We start from the raw sequence: 21377 nt of genomic DNA, 5'->3' as shown, positions 1-21377 counted from the left end.
CCCTACATGTCCTAAATCACACTCTTTATCTTTTCTCTTCCTTTCCTAATCAACTATTCCTGATGTCTCTACTTCTGCTAACGGTACTGTTTGTTATCTTGTAATGACCGAGACTCAAAAAACTGGGGTAATTTCTGAATGCTTCCCATACACACTGTCCACGGCATCAGTCTCTGAGTCTATTGATCTGGACTTTATTATGTTTTACCTTGTGCCTTTTTTTCCATTTTCAATGCTGCTATTTTAGTTCAGGCCTTTATCACTTCAATTTTCTTTAACTTCAACTTGACCCATATGAGCAATTGATGGTATGTTCCACAGTTGACCCCTGGCTTCTTTCTGATTGCTAATATTGAGCTTCTCCATTGTCTCTTTCCACAGATATAGTCCATTTGATTCCTGTGTATTCCATGTGGTGAGGTCCACATGTATAGTCACTGTTTATGTTGTTGAAAAAAGGTATTTCCAATGAATAAGTTGGTGGTCTTGCAAAATTCTATCATGAGATCTCCAGTGTCATTTCTATCACCAAGGCTATATTTGCCAACTACTGATCCTTCTTCTGTTTCCAACTTTTGCATTCCAATCACTAGTAATTATCAACACATCTTGATTGAATGTTTGATCAATTTCAGGCTGCAGAAGTTGGTAAAATCTTCAATTTCTTCATCTTGCATTAGTGACTGGTGCATGAATTTGAATAATAGTTGTATTAAATGGTCTGCCTTTTAGGTGTATAGATATTAACCTATCACTGACAGTGTTGGATTTTTGGATCTTGAAATGTTCTTTTTGACAATGAGTGTGACACTGTTCCTCTTCAATTTGTCATTGCTGGCATAGTAGACCATATGATTGTCTGATTCAAAATAGCCAATATCAGTCCATCTCAGCTCACTAACGCCTACGATGTCGATCTTCAAGGCTTGCATTTCATTTTTGACAACTTCCAATTTTGCTTGATTCATACTTTATACATTCCATGTTCCAATTATTAATGGATGTTTGCAGCTGTTTCTTCTCATTTTGAGTCGTGCCACGTCAGCAAATGAAGAGCCCAAAAGCTTGACTCCATCCACGTCATTAAGGTCAACTCTACTTTGAGAAGGCAGCTCTTTCCCAGTCATATTTTGAGTGCCTTCCAAACTGAGAGGCTCATCTTCTGGCACTATATCAGACAATATTCCACTGCTATCAGTAAGGTTTTCACCGGCCAATTTTCTCAGAAGGAGATCACCAGGTCCTTCTCCCCAGTCTGTCTTAGCCTGGAAGCTCTGTTGAAATCTGTCCACCGTGGGTGACCCTGCTGGTATTTGAAATACCGGTGGCATAGCTTCCACCATCACAGCAACACGCAAGCCACCACAGTATGACAAACCTGTTGCCATCAAGTCGATTCCGACTCATAGTGACCTTGTAGGACAGAGTAGAACTGCCCCACAGGGTTTCCAAGGAGTGCCTACTGGATTTGAACTGCCAACCTTTTGATTAGCAGCCATAGGGGTTTCCAAGGAGTGCCTACTGGATTTGAACTGCCAACCTTTTGATTAGCAGCCATAGGGGTTTCCAAGGAGTGCCTACTGGATTTGAACTGCCAACCTTTTGATTAGCAGCCATAGCTCTTAACCACTACGCCACCGGGGTTTCCGTACTTCATGGTACTTACCATATAAAAATTTATATTACTTTTTTTTTTTTGCATATCCCTATATCCTACATTCCCTACTAGAATAAAAACTCTTTGTGTACAATATCCTTTACCTTCTGAATCCCCAAGCACGTTAACCTTACAGTCTCCTCTCTAAATGTTTGCTGAATGAATCCATAAACAAGAGCATTGTTTCTATGGACAAACAAGTTCTCAGTCCCAAACTACTGATTGATCAAGCAAAACTTCTGGAATTTGGAACTCATTGGTAAATTGAAAATTGCCAGCATTGCTTTCTTAAGAAAACAGTTAATTTCTTAGAAATTTGAACTTACAAAAATTACCTCAATTGTGTTCTTAAAAAGTGCTCGGTAGTCAAAACTAACAAAATGTGTAATTGGAGAAACTTGCATCTTGAATGCTTTAGGAGAAAGGAGGGAAAACATTGAACTACAAAAAGATATATGTACTGCAAGGTGTTAGTTTCTTATTCACTGGAGATGATCATTTTAGGTGAGTGAAGTGTCAGCAGTTTTGTTATCATTTACCTTTTTAGTCTCAAAGCTGATGATTTACAGACTTTCTCTGCTATATGACCAATTGGCTCTTGTGCATAAAACAGGTATGAGTTGCCAGGATGGTGAGTCTTGCTAAGACACAGTCAGTGATGTTATTCCTGGTCTTAGCTCATCTCTGCCGTCCTGCTTTGGTGTGAGGAGGTTTTCTGGTTGGTCAATTAACGTTCTATTGCCCAAAGAAACTGTGAGATATTAAGTGAATCATGTGGGAGAGAAGTTGGCTGTAGGATGTCAGAGCATGTGGGTTCCATTTTAGCTCTCTGCCAGAAAGAAAGACATCCTTAAGTTGTGAGCTTAGCAAGTCTCCAGTAGAATTCAGTTAATTGTCCTGCCCCAAATGAAGGCAGACCATTAGAAATTGGTTATGTGATTGGTTAGGTGATCATAGTTTCTCTCTCTCAGTGCATTGTGTAAATAGATCTTAGTTTTGGCTTATTTAAGAAGATAGCAGTGAAAAAAATAATACGATGTTTGTTTTGTTGTTAGGCGCTGCTGAGTTGGTTCCGACTTCTAGTGACCCTATGTGCAACAGAATGAAACACTGCCTGGTCCTGCGCCATCCTCACAATCATTGTTATGTTTGAGCCCATATGTCATGGATTGAATTGTGTCCCTCCAAAATATGTGTCAACTTGGCTAGGCCATGATACTCAGTATTGTGTGATTGCCCACCATTTTGTCATCTGATGTGATTTTCTTATGTGTTGTAAATCTATGATGTTAACGAGGCAGGATTAGAGGCAGTCATGTTAATGACACAAGACTCAATCTGCAAACTAAGTTGTGTCTTAAGTCAATCTCTTTTGAGATGTAAAAGAGAGACAAGAGTAGAGAGACTTGAGGACCTCATACCACCAAGAAACAAGAGCCAGGAGAATAGCGTGTCCTCTGGACCTGGGGTCCCTGCACTGGGAAGCTCCTTGACCAGGGAAGATTGATGACAAGGACCTTCCCCCAGAGCCGACAGAGAGAGAAAGCCTTCCCTTGGAACTGGCATCCTGAATTTGGACTTCTAGCCTCCCAGAACTACAAGAGAACAAATTTCTCTTTGCTAAAGCCATCCACTTGTATTCCTATTATAGCAGCACTAGATGACTAAGACATCATTGTTGCAGCCACTGTGTCAATCTATCTCGTTGAGGGTCTTCTTCTTTTTCACTGACCCTTTACTTTACCAAGCATGATTTCCTTCTCCAGGGACTGGTCCCTCCTGATAACATGTCCAAAGTCCATGAGACGAAGTCTCACCATCCTCAATTCCAAGGATATGTCTGGTTGTATTTCTTCCAAGACAGACTTGTTCATTCTTCTGGAAGTCCACAGTATATTCAGTATTCTTTGCCAACGTCATAATTCAAATGTATCAGTTCTTCTTTGGTCTTGCCTTTTCGTTGTACAGCTTTTGCACGCAATTGAAAACACCATGGCTTGGGTCAGGTGCACCTTAGTCCTCAAAGTGACATCTTTGCTTTTGAACACTTTAAAGAGGTCTTTTGCAGCAGATTTGCCCAATGCAATATGTCATTTGATTTCCTGACTGCTGCTTCCATGGGCATTGACTATGGATCCAAGTAAATGAAATCCTTGACAACTTCAATCTTTTCTCCATTTATCATGATGTTACTTATTGGTCCAGTTGTGAGGATTTTTGTTTTCTTTATTTCAGGGGTAATCCATACTGAAGTCTGTGGTCTTTGATTTTCATCAGTAAGTGCTTCAAGTCCTCTTCACTTTCAGCAAGCAAGCTTGTATCTTCTGCATATTGCAGATTATTAATGAGTCTTCCACCAATCCTGATGCCATATTCTTCAGTTTCTCTGATTACTTGCTCAGCATACAGACTGAATAATATGGTGAAAGGATACAACCTTGTCACACACCTTTTCTGATTCTAAATCACTCAATATCCCCTTGCTGTGTTTGAAAGACTGCCTCTTGGTCTAGGTACAGGTTCCTCATGAGCATAATTAAGTGTTCTGGAATTCCCATTCTTCAAAATGTCATCCATAATTTGTTATGACCCACACAGTCGAATGCCTTTGCATAGTCAATAAAACACAGACAAACATCTTTCTGGTATGCTCTGCTTTCAGCCAAGATCCATCTGACATCAGTAATGATACCCCTCATTCCACGTTCTCTTCTGAATCTGGAAGAATTTTTGGCAGTTCCCTGTCAATGTACTGCTGCAATGATGTTTACTAGTTGTATTTATACTGAATACATTTATTAGAAATAGTGAGTCTAGACTGCAACATTAAGGTGACTATGGGGAGTGTTTGCTTATTTATTTATTTATGAAAAGCTTTATTTAGATATAATTGATATATAATAACTGCATGTAAAATGTACAGTGTGATGTTTTGACATATGTATTTACCCAGGAAACCATCACCACAATCAAGATAATGAACATATTCATCTCCCCCGCAAAAGTTCTTCATGCCCCTCTGTAATCCTTAGTAACTATTCTTTCCTGCTCTCCCCCTATCTCCAGCCAGCCACTGATCTGCTTTCTGTAAGTATAGATTAGTTTGCATTTTCCAGAATTTTATATTAATGGAATCATATAATATGTATCTTTTTTTGTCTGACTTCTTTCACTCAGTTTATTTGGAAATTTGTTTATGTTGTAGAGCTTATCAATAGTTCATTCCTTTTTATTGCTGAGTTGTATTCCATTGCATGGGTATACCACAGTTTGTATATCTAATCACCTGCTGATGGACATTTGGGTTGTTTTTGGGTTTTTGCTATTACAAAAAAAGCTTCTATGAACATCCATGTACAAGACTTTATGTGGACATACACTTTCATTTCTCTTGGATAAATACTCAGGATGGAATGGCTGGATCATATGGTAGGTGTATGTTTAACTTATTAAGGAATGGCCAAACTGTTTTTTTTAAAGTGGTTTTACCATTTCACATACCTAACAGCAATGTAGGAGAGTTCCAGTTTCTCCACATACTTGTCAACACTGAGTATACTCAGCCTTTTAAATTGTAGTCATTCTAATAGGTGTTGTAATGATGTTGATGAGGATCGTTTCGTGTGTTCATTTGCCATCCACGTATCTTCTTTGGTGAAGTGTTTTTTCAAATATTTTGCCCATTTTTTAATTGGGTTGTTTATTTTCTTATTGTTGAGTTTTGAGAATTCTTGTATATTGTAGATACTAGTCTTTTATCCAACATATGCTTTGCAAAGATTTCTTCTCAGTTTGTGGCTTGCCTTTTATTCTCTTTAGTGTCTTTTGACTAGCAGAAGTTTTAATTTTTGATGAAATCCAGTTTATTTTGCTTTTACTTTTGAAATATATTTTTGTTGGATATAGAATTCTAGGTCAACAGTTTCCTCTTTCAGTATTTCAGATGTTATGATGTTCCACTGACTTCTCACTTGTATTGTTTCCAAAGAGACACTTGCTGTCATCCTTATCTTTGCTTTTCACTATGTTTTACATCTTTTTTCTCTGTTTGATTGTAAGATTTTTCCCTTTAGCATTGATTTTGAGCAACTTGATTATAATGTGCCTTGGTGTAGTTTTCTTCATGTTTGTTGTATTTCGAGTTCATTGAGCTTCTTGGATCTGTGAATCTTTAGTTTTCATTAGATTTGGAAAAATTTTTGCCATTATTTCTTCAACTGTTTTTTCTGCTCCTTCCCACCCCCACATCTCCTTCAGGGACTCCACTTGAAGTTGTCCACACCTCACTAATACTCTGCTTAGTTTTTAAAATTCACTTTTATTTTTGTGTTTAATTTTGGATAACTTCTGTTGCTTTGTCTTCAAGTTCACTAAATCTTTTCTTCTGCAATGTCTAATTAGCCATTTACTCCATCTAGTGTATTTTTCATTTCAGACATTATAGTTTGCATCTCTAGAAGTTCAGTTTGGGTCTTTTTTATATCTTCCATGTCTCCACTTAACATTTTGAACATATGGAATACAGTTATAATAATCGTTTTATTGTTTTGTCTGCTGATTCTAACATTTGTGCCAACTCTGGTTCAGTTTTGATAGATTGATTATTCTGCTCACTTTAGGACTAATTTTCCTGCTTCTCTGAATGTCCAGTAATTTTTTGATTGGATAGAAAACTATGAATTTTACCTTGTTAGCTGCTGTAAATTTTTGTTTTCATGCACATATTTTTGAGCTCTGTTCATGGGCACAGTTAAGTTACTTGGAGAAATTTTGATCTTTTCAAGTCTTCTTTTAATGCTTGTTATAAGGGACCAGAGCAATGTTTAGTCTAGGGCTAATTATTCTTCATTGCTGTGGCAAGACCCTTCTGTTTACTCTTCCCAGTGTCCCAAGAATCATGAGGTTTTCCTCATGCATCACAAGTCTGGCTGGTGGAAACAGGCACTAATCTGTGCCCTGTGTGAGTGCCGGGCATCATTACTATTAATCCTTTTAGGTAGTCTTTCCCTAGCCTCCTGGGTAATCTCTTCACATGCATGCTTTCGTCAATAATTAGCTGAACACTTCGGGGAGACTCACTGCACATCTCTGGAGTTAATGTCTCTGTGTAGCTTCCTTCCAATACTCTGTCCTGTGAACTCTAGCTGCCTTGGTCTTTCTACACTCTCAGCTCTGTCTCTTTATCTCAGGGAGTCTGCTGGGTTCCAGGTTCTGCCCTCCTGTGTTGTGGCACAGAAACTCCTTCAAGGCAGCAAGCTGGAGCAATTTTAGAGTTCACCTCACTAGATTTCTGTCTTTCAGGGATCACTGTCTTTGTTGCTTTATGTTCTGGGGCTTGAAAACCATCGTTTCATATATTTTGTCTACTTTTGGTGTTGTTTTGGGTGGGAAGGTAAATTTAGTCCCTGTTACTACATCTTAGCCAGAAGTGGGAGTCTCTAGGGAGTGTTTTAAACAGCAACTTGCTTCATTAGTATTGTGACCACACTCAAAGACCAAGTTACATGTGGCTCTTAAGTAGACCTTTTTTCTCTCAACAAAATACTCCATTAATTTGTTACTTTTATTATTTGACATCCATGATTATACTGATATTTTCTTGCCTTAATTAAATCAATTCACTCTTTAGCAGGGTGCCAATTGAGTGGATTCTACTTTTAATTGAAAATATATAATTGTGGCCATTCTGAGGAGAAAATTACTTTCTTTTTGGAAGAACATCAATGTTTCAGTTCTATTAATATGTAGGAGTGAAAATCTATTCAGTGTGCTGATCTGACTTGAAAGAGTTCACATGTAATCGAAGAGTAAGCAATTATCCACTGGTTTAACCAACCCCCAAATTTGCCTGACTTTGTCTTTCTTGAATATTTTCTTCTATTTCTGAGAAGATGAAATGTAATTTTATGATATGTTGCACTGGTAGAAAGATGTAAGAGAAAAAGCAGTGGAGTGGGACTCTAGAAAGCCAATTTCTATGTCCACTTCTGCCACTAATTAACCGGTTAATCTAAGGCAAGTCACTGAACTTCGCTAGGTATCATTTTCTTAATCTGTAAAATGAGGTTGACCACTTATTTTTACGCTATGACATGCCAACAGCTTTTTGGATCCATGGTTCAGAGTACAGGTTTGGAAGGATAACACATAACAAAAATTTTAAGTCTTTTACACTGCTGTGAACGCGCACTAATTCCTTGGATGAAGATGAAGATAATGATGGTCATTTGAAGCTGTGAGTCAAACTGAGTGATAAAAAGAAATCAACCAAGCAACCAACAAAACCTCTCCATCAGAATAAAACTCCTGTTAGGTAATTGATGAAAAGGCTAACTGGAAATGGCAAGGTCGTGCCATGTGTTTTCTTTTGACATGATTTTAGGATGACAGAGCTCACAGGTAAACTGCTTACCTATCAGTGTCACTGATGTGGGACAGTCCCCTCCCTGCATTTTTTAAAACTTTTATATCAAGGTATAGACTACGTACAGTAAAATGTGTAAAGGGCACTAGTCTTATGTATACAAATTGGAAGATTTTTACACATGTGTACACTCACATAAGCATCACCCTAATGAAGAAATGAATCATTTCTATCACCTCGCAAAGTTCTCTTGAACCTCTTTTCAGTCAATTCCTACTCCCCCATCCCCCACCCCCACCACAGGTATCCATCTTTTTGATTTCTATCACCATTGACCTTGAACTTCACACAAACGTAATCGTACAGTATATATTATTTTGCTTCTGACTTTGTTCACTGAACATAATACATGCTGTTGTGTGTATCTGTAGTGTTCTTTTTTTGGTTGCTGTTTAGTGTTCCATTGTATAACTAGATCGCAAGTTATTTATCTATTCACTTATTGATGGGCATTTGGGTTGTTTCCAGATTTTGGCTGTTATTAACACGGCCGTTATAAACATTTTTCTGCATGTCTTTTGGTGGTCGTATACACTCATTTATATCGGGTATATACCCAGGGATGGAATTGCTGGAACATAGGGAAGGCTCATGTTCAGATTTAGTAAATACTATCCTGGCCCTGATTTGAGATCTTAAGCAGCTTTGGCATTTCTTTTTTTTGAGCGGAAAGAATTACTTTGAACAAATCACAGAATCAGAGGATTGGAAAGTGGGATCTGAAGAAAAGATGTACAGGGTGATTTTATTTAGATTCGTTGTAGCCTGGATGGTTAGATAATGACTGGTGGGAGGTCCAGGCCAGACAGGCAGGAAGGGGCACAGTTGGGGAGAACATGTGTGTTGATCTCCTGAGGGAGCATAGTAAATAGACAGGGCCTGAGGGTGGCGCTGAGTGTGTCTGTGAAGTCCCTGCATAGGGTGACTCTGTGAGGACAGAGATGGGGGTGGAGCACATGCCAGGGTTTACTCTCCCAAGAGGAGATGAACGGGAAATAGAGCTCAAACTGGTAACTGGAACCACATCTCAGGGTCCTCACACAGAATAACTGTTGTTCCTAGGACCAGGAGGCCTCTGCCCTGTTCCCTGTAGGGAACCTTTGAGGTGCATAAAATTATGCGGGATTAAACCAGTATCCCCTGGTGCAAAGTTCAGCCATTAGTATTTTTTGAAAGCTCCCTGCTGATTTTAATAGGAAGTCAGGGTTGAAAATTGCTAACCTGGGTAAGCTGGTGTTGTATGCTCCAGGAGACACTGAGCTCAACTCAGAACTTCCCAGCTGGCTTGCCAAGGCACTCTAGTTTGCCCCAATGATTTAAAGGTGTTCTCTGAATTAGCTCCAGGTGTATCAAGATATGGAGTTTCCCCTCAGCCTTCAGGATGGCTGAAACATTGAGGCAGTTACTTTTGGTCACAAATAACCTCTTTTGCTTACCCCAGTGCATTTAAAAAAAAAAAATTATCATTTTCTATGTATGCCATGAAGTGGAAAAGGGTGGAAAAAACTGACAGCACCCACCTCTGCTCCTTAGTGCAAGGCTTAGCCACACTATACTTCAAGCTAAGCACTAAGCCTGGGGTGTGTATGTAGGGGAAGGGGAGGGGTAAAAAGAGTGATTTTATTAAGACTCTCTGTACCCTGGATTGTTAGATGATGACATGTGGAAAGTAGACAGAATTAGAAGCATCAGTTCAAGGGGTTAGAATTGCCAATTAAAATTAAGAAACTGGTAGTCTTTCCAAACCATTTCTCCTTGAGCATTGTACCAGACAAGTATGGTGTTTTTATGCAAATAACAGGCGCCTCTACATTTGTTTGCCAACCTCGCCCTTCCTGCCCAGGAAGCATTTTCATAAGCACTGCTGTGCCAATTTTTTTTACATGTTGCTGTAAAAAAATTAGCTTAATGTGCTTACAAAAATAGCTGGGGGAGGAGGAGGGTATAGTTGGCAAACAAATGTAGAAGTCGCACATTATTTGAGTAAAATGCAGTAGGTTTTAGCTGATGCTACATCAAATTTAATGAGAAATTGGGTCTAAGATTTACTATCTTTAAAAGAGATCTCAAAGATTAAAACACACAAAAAAATTACTTGCATAATTCTCTCTCTCTTACCAAGCCAAAGAAACCAAACCTGCAGCCGTTGAGTTGATTCCAATTCATGATGACCCCATATGTGTAGAGCAGAACTGCACTCCATAGGATTTTCAAGGCTGTAACCTTTCAGAAGCAGATCAATAGACCTTTCTTCCGAAGCACCTCTGAGTGGACTTGAATCTCCAACCTTTTGGTTAGTAGCTGAGTGCTTAATTGTTTGCACCACCTTTGGGCTCCTCTTGCTTTTCAAATACCACTAAAACTGGAGAGAAGGAAATCCACCTGTTTTCAACTGCCAGTCATGGAAGTCCTGCTTCATGACCCCTCCTGCTCCACCGTTTTCCACCTGACACACTCAAAGGGAAGACCCTGAGCAAGGAAGGATTCTTGGGGAGTCTGGAGTTTGCACCTGGTGTATTCAAGAGGTAGGTAACTCACTGTGAAGGGAAGGACGGGAGCTTGGTGTAGCGTGGTTTTACAAAGAGAAAAATAGCCACTTCTCCCCTCAGATTTATAGCACAAAATGGAGAAACAGTTGCTTAACGTACAAAATAGTTTTGGGAAATATTTTTAGATAGAATTTACCTGGTGCCATAAATATGAGGTATTTTTTTCTAAAGTGATGTCTAAGAAACACTTGTTTCATCATTTTTTCTCAGAATGTTAATCGATGTTCTATGAAAAAAGGTGTTTTGTTGCCAGATACTTGTGCATTTCAGTGTTAACCAGGCGAATTTACTGCAGAGCTTCTTAGAGCCTTCCTGTACTGACGTGTATGTGGTTCTCCAAGAGGTGTTCATAGTATGAAGGCTTTTCCAAATGTGTTTAACTGTAGAACCATTTTTTCTTAGAACATCTCTTGGTGTTGGTGCTCCACAGAATACATGTTAGGAAATACTGTGTCAGAGATAGCTGAAAACATAAACTTTGGATTATTTTTTAGAACATTCCACCAAAAGCCTTTCAAGTCTGGACCCAGGAAAGTTTGACGTCTTCCTTACTAATTTTCTTCTCTAATCATTCTTCAAGCCCTTGCCAAACAGATGTTCTGAATCAAACACTTGATATGCACCATGACAGTTAAAGAGAAGTCAAGTAATTTGTGTATGGTCTGGATCTCAGTTTTTCATCTGTGAAATGAGAGGGTTGGATTATGATTGCTAATGTCTTTTCCAGCTCTTTAATTCTATGCCTTTTTGATTAAAAAAACACGGTCCCTGGCCCCAAGGTACTAACTGTGTAGCTTGGGGTACAAGGCTAACACAATGACATAACTAGCAAGCCATTCAAAATGGCATATATTCATTAGCCAAATCATGTGGTGTAGATTAGAGGGGCCATACAAGTGCAGAGAGGGGAAATCAATGAGGCTGAAGCACATTTAGATCTCTGTTTTTTTCTTGCCACATTAGGCACTCAACAGAGCCCCTAAAACAATGATATAACCAGAATATATTTGGCTACGGAGACATAAAATTCATGTACAACATGGAAGGACTTTGTGGTATGTTTACTTAAGCTCATTTAATAGCAGTGCAGAGGTTAGCTACAATGTAAGATTAATGAAAACACCTCTGTCCACTTATGCACTTAATACTTACTGAAACAATCATTAGGTCACTAAGGCCTTTTGCAGAAATAGAAGACTTAAACTTAAAGTTATATTAGGCTGAAGGCATGAATAGGATCCTAGAAGAGTTTTAAGGGACCATTTAGATCAAGGATTTGCAAACTTTTTTTGTAAAGGGCCAGACAGTAAATATTTTAGGCTTTGCAGGTCATTAGATCACTGTGGCAACCATTCAATTTTGCTGTTGTAGTGCAAAAGCAACCATGTTCTTGTTGTTACATGCTGTTGAGTCAGCTCTGACTCAGGGATGCCATGTACAACAGAATGAAACACTGCCCGGTCCTGCGCCATCCTCACATGGGCTATGTTTGCCCCCATTGTTGCAACCACTGTGTCAATCCGTCTTGTTGAGGGTTGTCTTAAGCTGGGTTCTCTAGAGAAGCAAAACCGGTAAAGTGCATAAATATATATATATATATATATAGATTTATGTCAAGGAAATGGATCGTGCAGTTGTAGAGACTGGAATATCCCAAGTTCGTGGGTCAGGCTGAAGGCTTCTCCTGATTCACGTAGCTGCAGGCTGGTGAACCCAAGATGGGCAAGTTGGAGAGCAGGGACGTTGCTCACAGGCTGCGAAGATCAACAAATCCCAAGATCAGCAGGCAAGACTGCAGGTAAACTGCTAGCTCAAGTCCCAAGAACCGGAGGTCAGACAAACAGGAGCCAGCGGCAGGATCCACAGCGAGCAAAAACCATGAGCCTTGCCAGAGAATGTCCACTTATATTTGAGGCAGGCCACATGCCGAAGGAAACTCCCCCTTTCAATTGATTGGCTACTGACAGCAGATCCCATCATGGATGTTGTCACAACATCATACCGACTGCCAAATCACTGAGAATCATGGCCCAGCCAAGCTGACACACAATCTTAATCATCACAGTCCACCCCTTGCCAACTTGGCACCTGTACGCATCTCCTTAAACCATACATAGGACAACACACAGTCCAGGGGAAGTCAGCACAACTGGACTAAACCAAAAGCTAAGAAGTTTCCTGAACGCTACCAAACACTTCGAGGGACAGAGTAGCAGGGGCTGGGGTCTGGGGACCATGGTTTCAGGGCACATCTAGATCAATTAATTGCCATAACAAAGTTCATTAAAAAAATATTCTGCATCTCACTTTGGTGAGTGGTGTCTGGGGTCTTAAAAGCTTGCAAGTGGCCATCTAAGATTCATCAATTGGTCCCAACCCTCCTGGAGTAAAGGAGAATGAAGAACACCAAAGGCGCATGGAAAATATTAGCCCAAGAGACAAAAGGGCCACATAAACCACAGACTCCATCAGCCTGAGACTAGAAGAACTAGATGGTACCTGGCTACCACCAGTGACCGTCCTGACAGGGAACACAGCAGAGAATCCCTGATGGAGCAGGAGTAAAGTGTGGAGCAGAACTCAAATTCATGTAAAAAGACCAGACTTAATGGTCTGACTGAGACTGGAGGAACCCCTGAAGCCATGGCCCCTGGACGCTCTGTTAACCCAGCATTAAAACCATTCCCGAAGCCATCTCTTCAGATAGAGATTAGACTGGACTATAAAACATAAAATAATACTCATGAAGAGTGTGCTTCTTAGTTCAAGCAGATAGACCAGACCAAATGGGTGTCTCCTGTCTGGAGGCAGGATGAGAAGGCAGGAGCTGGTTGGAGGGACACGGGAAAGCCGGCGTGGAAAGGGGAAGTGTGCTGTCACATTATAGGGATTGACACTAGTGTCACATAACAGTATGTGTATAAATTTTTATATGAGAAATTAACTTGAGCTGTAAACTTTCACCTAAAGCATAATTAAAACAATAACAACAACATAATCTCCAAATAAAGACAATTATAAAGTCATACTTGCGCCTAACATGATACAATGAATACACATACAACCAGAAATGCACTAGTCCTGTTTACATCTTATATTTTATAAGTGAAGAAAACAAAAATATGTGATGCACACATACAAAGCAGAAATTCTCATAACAATTACAGTCCTTATTTCTGCAACTGGTCACCTGGTTGTAACTGATATTTAGAACTACCTTTTTCCACCACCCATTCTGTATTCCCTTTGCCCTCGGCAAGCACCTCAGCTGGTCGTGGCTCTTTGCCTGGTGGGGTGACTCAAACCTTCATTCCTGAAGGGATCTGGGCCATTAGCAGTCATGTCAGAATTGGGTTGCTGTGGTTTTCCATTGACTTTAACTACAGGGCATGGTAGTACTAACAGATGCCCTAAGGAATCTCCTGCATTCTAGACATACTCTTCTTTTCCTCTATTATGTAATATCAGTTCAATTTTCTCTTGGTAATTTCAGGAACAATCACACGAACCAGTATGGTAACTACCTTCTTTGCCTGCTGATCCAGAGGCATAAGGAGCCCAAAGTGGCCAGGTGGCATTCTTAGCTTCCAGTTCAATGGAATTAGTGTTGTGTCTCCAGGTGGGAGCATTCCTGCCTTTGGAATTAAGACCTCTAGACCTGCAGAGATAAGGTCACTAGGACAGGAAGCAAAAATTTTGCAAGTGAGTCACTAGTGGTAATATTGAGTGGTGCCACTCCTATTTCCACCCTTTGATTCCTGGACCCCTGAGTCCTGGCTATGGGAGAAACAGCACCATATATTGGGTGCTGGATTACAGCATATACAGCCTTCTGGAGAACACTGCCCCAACCCTGCAAGGTATTGCCACCTAGCTGGTGCCGTAATTGTATCTTTAGAAGGCCATTCTGTTGTTCTATCAAGCCAGTGCCTCAGGATGATGGGGAACATGGTAAGACCAGTGAATTCCATGAGCATAGGCCCACTGCCACACTTCATTTACTGTGAAGTGAGTCCCTTGATCTGAGGCAATGCTGTGTGGGATAACATGACGGTGGATAAGGCATTCTGTAAGTTCATGGATGGTAGTTTTGGCAGAAGCATTGCATGCAAGGAAGGCAAATCTATATCCAGAGTAAGTATCTATTCCAGTAAGAACAAAATGCTGCCCTTTCCATGAAGGAAGTGGTCCAATGTAATCAACTTGCCACCAGGTTGCTGGTTGATCACCTCAAGGGATGGTGACGTATCCGGGACTCAGTGTTGGCCTCTGCTGTTGGCATATTGGGCACTCATCAGTGGCTGCGGTCAAGTCAGCTTTGGTGAATGGAAGTCCATGTTGCTGAGCCCAGGCATAACCTCCATCCCTGCCATCATGTCCACTTTGTTCACGAGCCCATTGAGCAATGACGGGAGTAGCTGGGGAAAGAGGATGACTGGTTTCCCCAGAATGTGTCATCCTATCCACTTGATTGTTAAAATCCTCCTCTGCTGAAGTCACCTTTTGGTGAGCATTTACATGAGACAAGTATCTTCACTTCTTTGGCCCATTCAGAGAGGTTTATCCACATACCTCTTCCCCATACTTCCTTGTCACCAATTTTCCAATCATGTTCCCTCCAAGTCCCTGACCATTCAGCCAAATGATTGGGAAGCATGGCCCAGCCAAGCTGACACACAATCATAGCCATCACAAAGGTTGTCTTAGTTATTTAATGCTGCTATAACAGAAATACCACAAGTGGATGGCTTTAACAATGAGAAATTTATTCTCTCACAGTCTAGGAGGCTAGAAGTCCGAATTCAGGGTGCTAACTCCAGGGGAAAGCTTTCTTTCTCTGTTGGCTCTGGGGGAAGGTTCTTGTCATTGATCTTCCCTGGTTGAGGAGCTTCTTAGTGCAGGGACCCTGGGTCCAAAGGACCCACTATTCTCCTGGCTCTTATTTCTTAGTGGTATGAGGTCCCCATGTCTCTCTGCTCAGGTCTCTCTTTTATATCTCAAAAAAGATTGACTTAAGACACACCCTGATCTTGTAGATTGAGTCCTGTCTCATTAACACAACTGCCTCTTATCCTGCCTCATTAACATCTCAGAGGCAGGATTTACAACACAGGAAAATCACGTTAGGTGACAAAATGATTGATAATCATACAATACAGGGAACCATGGACTAACCAAGTTGACACATTTTTTTTTATTGGTGGGGACACAATTCAATCCATAACGAGGGTCTTCTTATTTTTCCCGGACCTTCTACTTTACCATGAAGGATGTTCTTCTCCAGGTCCTAATCCCTCTTGATAACATGTCCAAAGTAAGTGAGATGAAGTCTTGCCATCCTCACTTCTGAGGAGCATTCTGGCTGTACTTCTTCCAAGACAAGTTTGTTCGTTCTTCTGGAAGTCCATGGTATATTCAATATTCTTCACCAATATTGTAATTAAAATGCATCAATTCTTCTTTGATCTTCCTTATTCATTGTTCAGCTTTCACACGCGTATGAGGCAATTGAAAATATCATGGCTTGGGTCAGGCGCATCTTAGTCTTCAAGGTGACATCTTTGCTTTTTAACACTTTAAAGAGGTCTTTTGCAGCAGATTTGTCCAATGCAATAATCTGTCATTTGATTTCTTGACTACTGCTTCCATGAGCTTTGATTGTGGATCTAGGTAAAATGAAATCCTTCATAACTTCAATCTTTTCTCCATTTATTATCATGTTGCTTATTGGTCCAGTTGTGAGTATTTTTGTTTTCTTTATGTTGAGGTGTAATCCATACTGAAGGCTGTAGTCTTTGATCTTCATCAGTAAAAGCTTCAAGTCCTCTTCACTTTCAGCAAGCAAGGTGCTGTCACCTGCATAACGCAGGTTGTTAATGAGTCTTCCTCCAATCCTGATGCCCCATTCTTCTTCATATAGTCCATCTTCTTGGATTATTTGCTCAGCATACAGATTGAATAAGTACGGTGAAAGGATACAACTCTGATGCACACTTTTCCTAACTTTAAACCACGCAGTATGCCCTTGTTCTGTTCAAATGACTGCCTCTTGACCTATGTACAGGTTCCTCATGAGCACAATTAAGTGTTCTGGAATTCCCACTCTTTACAATGTTATCTATAATTTGTTATGATTCACACAGTTGAATGCCTTTGCATAGTCAATAAAACACAGGTAAACATCTTCCTGGTATTCTCTGCTTTTTCAGCCAATATCCATCTGACATCAGCAATGATATCCTTGGTTCCATGCCCTCTTCTGAATCCAGCTTGAATTTCTGGAAGTTCCCTGTCGACATACTGCTGCAGCCACTTTTGAATGATCTTTAGCAAAATTTTACATGAGGGTGATATTAATGATATTGTTCAATAATTTCTGCATTCGGTTGGATTACGTTTCTTTGGAATAGGCATAAATATGTATCTCTTCCAGTTAGTTGGCCATGTAGCTATCTTCCAAATTTCTTGGCATAGATGAGTGAGCACTTTCAGCACTGCATCCATTTATTGAAACATCTCAATTGATATTCTGTCAATTCCTGGAGCTTTTTCACCAGTGCCTTCAGTGCAGCTTGGACCTCTTCTTTCAGTACCATCGGTTCCTGATCATATGCTACCTTCTGAAATAGCTGAATGTCAACCAGTTCTTTTTAGTATTAGGCACCAGCTTTGTACTAGATGCTGAGGATAATGGTGAACCAAGAAGACACCATCCTTGCCCTCACTGAGCTCGTAGACTAGTGGAGAAGATTGATAAAATAACATAATCTGTCAATGTAACATACACTTACAAATGTTGATAAATGATATAGAGGAAAGGTATAGATGTAATGAGGGTATAAAATGGGGAAACTCAAGGTTTTTCTGAGGAAGTGATACTTGTGGTGCTGAGTAGGTGTTAACCAGTGAAGGAGAGATGTGGGATGGAAGGGAGAAATGGGTAGGGGCCTTGAGAGGAAAGAACACATGATGCATTTGAGGAATTGATAGAGACCAGGATGCCCAGAGCACAGACACACAAATGTGTCTGGAGAGAATGACGAGGACCTGGTAACTCAGAATCTTGTAGGCCAGATTACTGGTAAACCACCATTGCAGGCTACAGTGTACTGCAATAGAACAAAAGTAGCTGTGAGATGGTCAGATCAGAGAAGCTTGCTAGATGATGGTGGTTTGGATCAGAGATCTTGGTGGTGGTTGAGATGGAGGGAAGCAAATGGAACTGAGATACATTTAGGAGGATTTGGTGAGGATTGAATATGGGGGTGAGGGAACACAAGGAGCCCTGTATAATTTTTTAGAAATTATCTAAATGCCTGGCTTGTGAAACTGGACATGGAGGGGTATTATTCCCTAGGTGGGGAACACTAGAAGAGAGATGGGTTTCAGAGAGGGACAGGTGTGTTTGTATGTGTGTGTGGAGGGTGACCCTTGTTTCTGTTGTGGTTGAGTTTGAGGTGCTATGGAGATGTTGATTAGGCAGTTGTATATATAGGGCTTGGCTAGGCTCCACTCTAAGCACAATAAAAATTTGTGTTATCTTTAAAAGGTAAAGGGAAGGCAAAAGCATTTTGGCTGAAAAAGTGAATACAGAAAGACTAAGTTGCCTGCCTCTGATTTGTGATCCTGGAAAGATGTCTTGGAGCTGTGTCTGACAGGAAATCCCAGCTGCTGAAATGATACACACCAGGATTCTTCAGTGCCCTTCCTATCCATCAAATCAAGCAGGTCCACCTTTCCTAAAGTCTTATGGGTCAGATGGAGGCTTCTTCAGGCAGAGATAACACAACTTTGGTGTCTTCCCAACCACATTTAAAATAAAACCCAAACTCCCTTCTTACAAGATCTTGCCCCATTCTACCTCTCTGATGTCATCTGGTACCCCTTTGCCCAGCTTCTAGCCGGGCTGGCTTCATGGTTGTACCTCTCACAAGCTGAACTTGCTTCTGCCTCAGGCCTATTGAACTTGAAGTTCTCTTCCTGGGGTGTTCCTCCTCCCTTGCTCTCTTAATGGTGGGCTCTTTCTCAGAAGCAGATTTAAGCTTGAATTCCTCCTACTCAGTGGGGCCTTCCCTGGACACCTATTCTAAGTTCTCAACTCCATCACTTCCTATTCCACTATCCAGTTTTATTTTCTTCATTAATCTTACCCTAGCTGAAATTGGGTTTGTGTGTTTACTCACCTATTTTTCCCTATTGAATGAAAGTTGCATGAGAATGGTAACTGGGTCTGTCTTGTCTTGTTTAGTGCCTTATCACCAGCACCTATTACAGAGCCTGTTATGTTTAGGAGCTTGATAAGCTTTTGTTTAATGAGTTCTACTAGGTGTTGGGAAAACAGAGTTAAATATTGAGGAGGAATGCTAAGTCTCAAAGGCTTCATGTGTCTCACTGTGGAGAAGTGCCAGTGTTCTAGAGGAGAGCAGGGTGTAGGGACAACTCGGAGCAGAGTTACTGAGACCAAACAAACAATTCTGGAAAGTGCTGCAAAACTATTTCCACTTTTCAGTATTAGCAGGTCATAGTCCTGGCCACTAGCTGGCAAAAGCTTTCAACTCTATTAGGAGTCCAGAAAAAAATTCCGAATTTTATCATGGCAGTCAAGGGGAAAATGGGATTGATTTTATAAAGACCTACTTTAAAGTTAACTTTGATGGAACAAAACCCATAAAGTGAAGGATTCTGAATTTAAAATGGGTAAACTAAGGAGGTTTCAGAAGGTGAGTTCATTTAAATCAAAGTTCTGAATATATTGTCAGAATTTTTCTGTCCTTTGAAGAGCTCTGGAAATTTTTGAAAAGAATCCCACTCCCCTATGTGAAGTCAATGGTTTCCTTGTCTGAATGATCGGTATATAGTTACATAGTTTATATTCAAGCCCCATTCCAGTAAAGCTCATGCTCATGTGCTGTAAATGTGAAGCCTATTGCTTTCAGACCTATAATAACCCAGGGATTATTTATCAGAGATTTGAATGAAATGCTTACTGCTCATCACTCAGCATGTGAAGCTACTGCTATTGCATATGGAAACTCAATTTTGGGGCAGGCAAATTTTGACATGAAAGCTAATCTCTGGGAAGGTGGCCAACTGCGCAGAAGCCCTTGCCGCACCCATTTCTGCTGTAACTTCATTAAGTGGGCCACACTTGGGGTCCTGAACTACTCATTTCTCCCACTACCTGTGGCAATAGAAGTGGGGAATTTTGAAGAGCATCAAATTCAAAACAGTGGGTAAGTCTGATCCATTTCTGGCTTTCCACCTAAGTAAATGTGGAGTCCCTGGTGGCACAAATGGTTAAGCGCCTGGCTACTAACTTGAAAGGCTGGTGGTTCAAATCCACACAGAGGTGCCTCTAAAGAAAGGCCTGGGAATCTACTTCCAAAAGATCACAGCTATTGAAAACCCTGTGGAGCACATGTCTACTTTGAAACACATGGAGTCACCAGGAATTGGGATTGACTCAATGGCAACGGGTTTGGTTTTTTGATTCAATTATACAATGCTGAATGAGATAGATAGAGTCCCTGCCATTATGGAGGAAACAACAGCAGCAGCACAATAATGATAATAATAATAATAATAATAATAAATATTCACTGAAGACTTCCTATGTGCCAAGAACTCACTCAACCAATACATATGAACAGTCTCATTCAATCCTCCTAACAATGGTGAGGTAGATCCTATTATAATGGTCATTTTGCAGATGAACACACTGAGGCACAGAGAGGTTATATAACTTGCCTAAGTTCATGTGACTAGGGACCAGCAAAGCTAAGTTTTGAACTCAGACTCCACAGTGCATTCTCACCTTAAACAGGTAATAATAATAGAGAATGATGAATGCTATAGTAGAAGTACAATAGAGGCATTCTTAACCCCCCTCAACTTAACTGACCTACAATATTAACTAAGACTTTCCCGTTGTAAACATATTTACAGATGCTCCTGGCTCCTTGAACACCACAGCTGTAAGGTTACTGTCTAGGACACTTGGGCACTGCCATTGCCAACACATAAGCTGTATATGGAAACAACATATTACAAGCTCTCTTTCTGATAAAGAAAACATAAAATCAGAAGCGCCGGCCTCCTTTAAGAAAGAAATCATCTTTAATTAAAGGGAAACTGGTAAACATTCTACTTGGACCTAAAAGCACTTTGTTTCTGTGTGCTATTAAGTTGGATTTATGATCTAATAAACCAAAAGAAGAGCTTTGGATAGCTAAATAATCAACTGAGATTCAGATTTCAATAAAGATTAAAATTTGATCATGTTCTCTGTTCTCTACCACAAGGGGATAGATTTCTCCACTGGCTATTTGCTTCCATGCAATATAAACAGATAAGGACTGAATTGCTGTCAAATTGTCTTGTTACAAAACTAAACCTCTATGCTTGTAAAGCCTGTTTTAATCATTGCAGAAAGTCATAAAACATGGCCAGGATAGGAGATAATTACAGGTCATAAATTTTACCCACTTTAATCAATTCAGATACAAGTCAATTTAAAATGAACTTTCGAGCAACAATGTACAGCGTGGCTCAAAAAGTAAGAGAGTTAGTTGTAATCTAAATCCTTAGTAACATCAGTCAGTGACAGCCTGCCGTACTTGTCCCCTGTACCAGCCAGGGTAAGAGTAGAGCAAGCTGGGGCTATGGTACCTCAGATGGTACCTGGAAGGCCACTGCCAAGGTTGAGTGTTTGATTTCTCTAACTCGTCTTTTTTTTTTTTTTTTTTTT

This window comes from Trichechus manatus, unplaced genomic scaffold, assembly GCF_000243295.1.
Source record: "Trichechus manatus latirostris isolate Lorelei unplaced genomic scaffold, TriManLat1.0 scaffold00069, whole genome shotgun sequence".
Classification (NCBI taxonomy): Eukaryota; Metazoa; Chordata; class Mammalia; order Sirenia; family Trichechidae; genus Trichechus; species Trichechus manatus.
Note: the sequence above shows the minus strand (reverse complement) of the source record.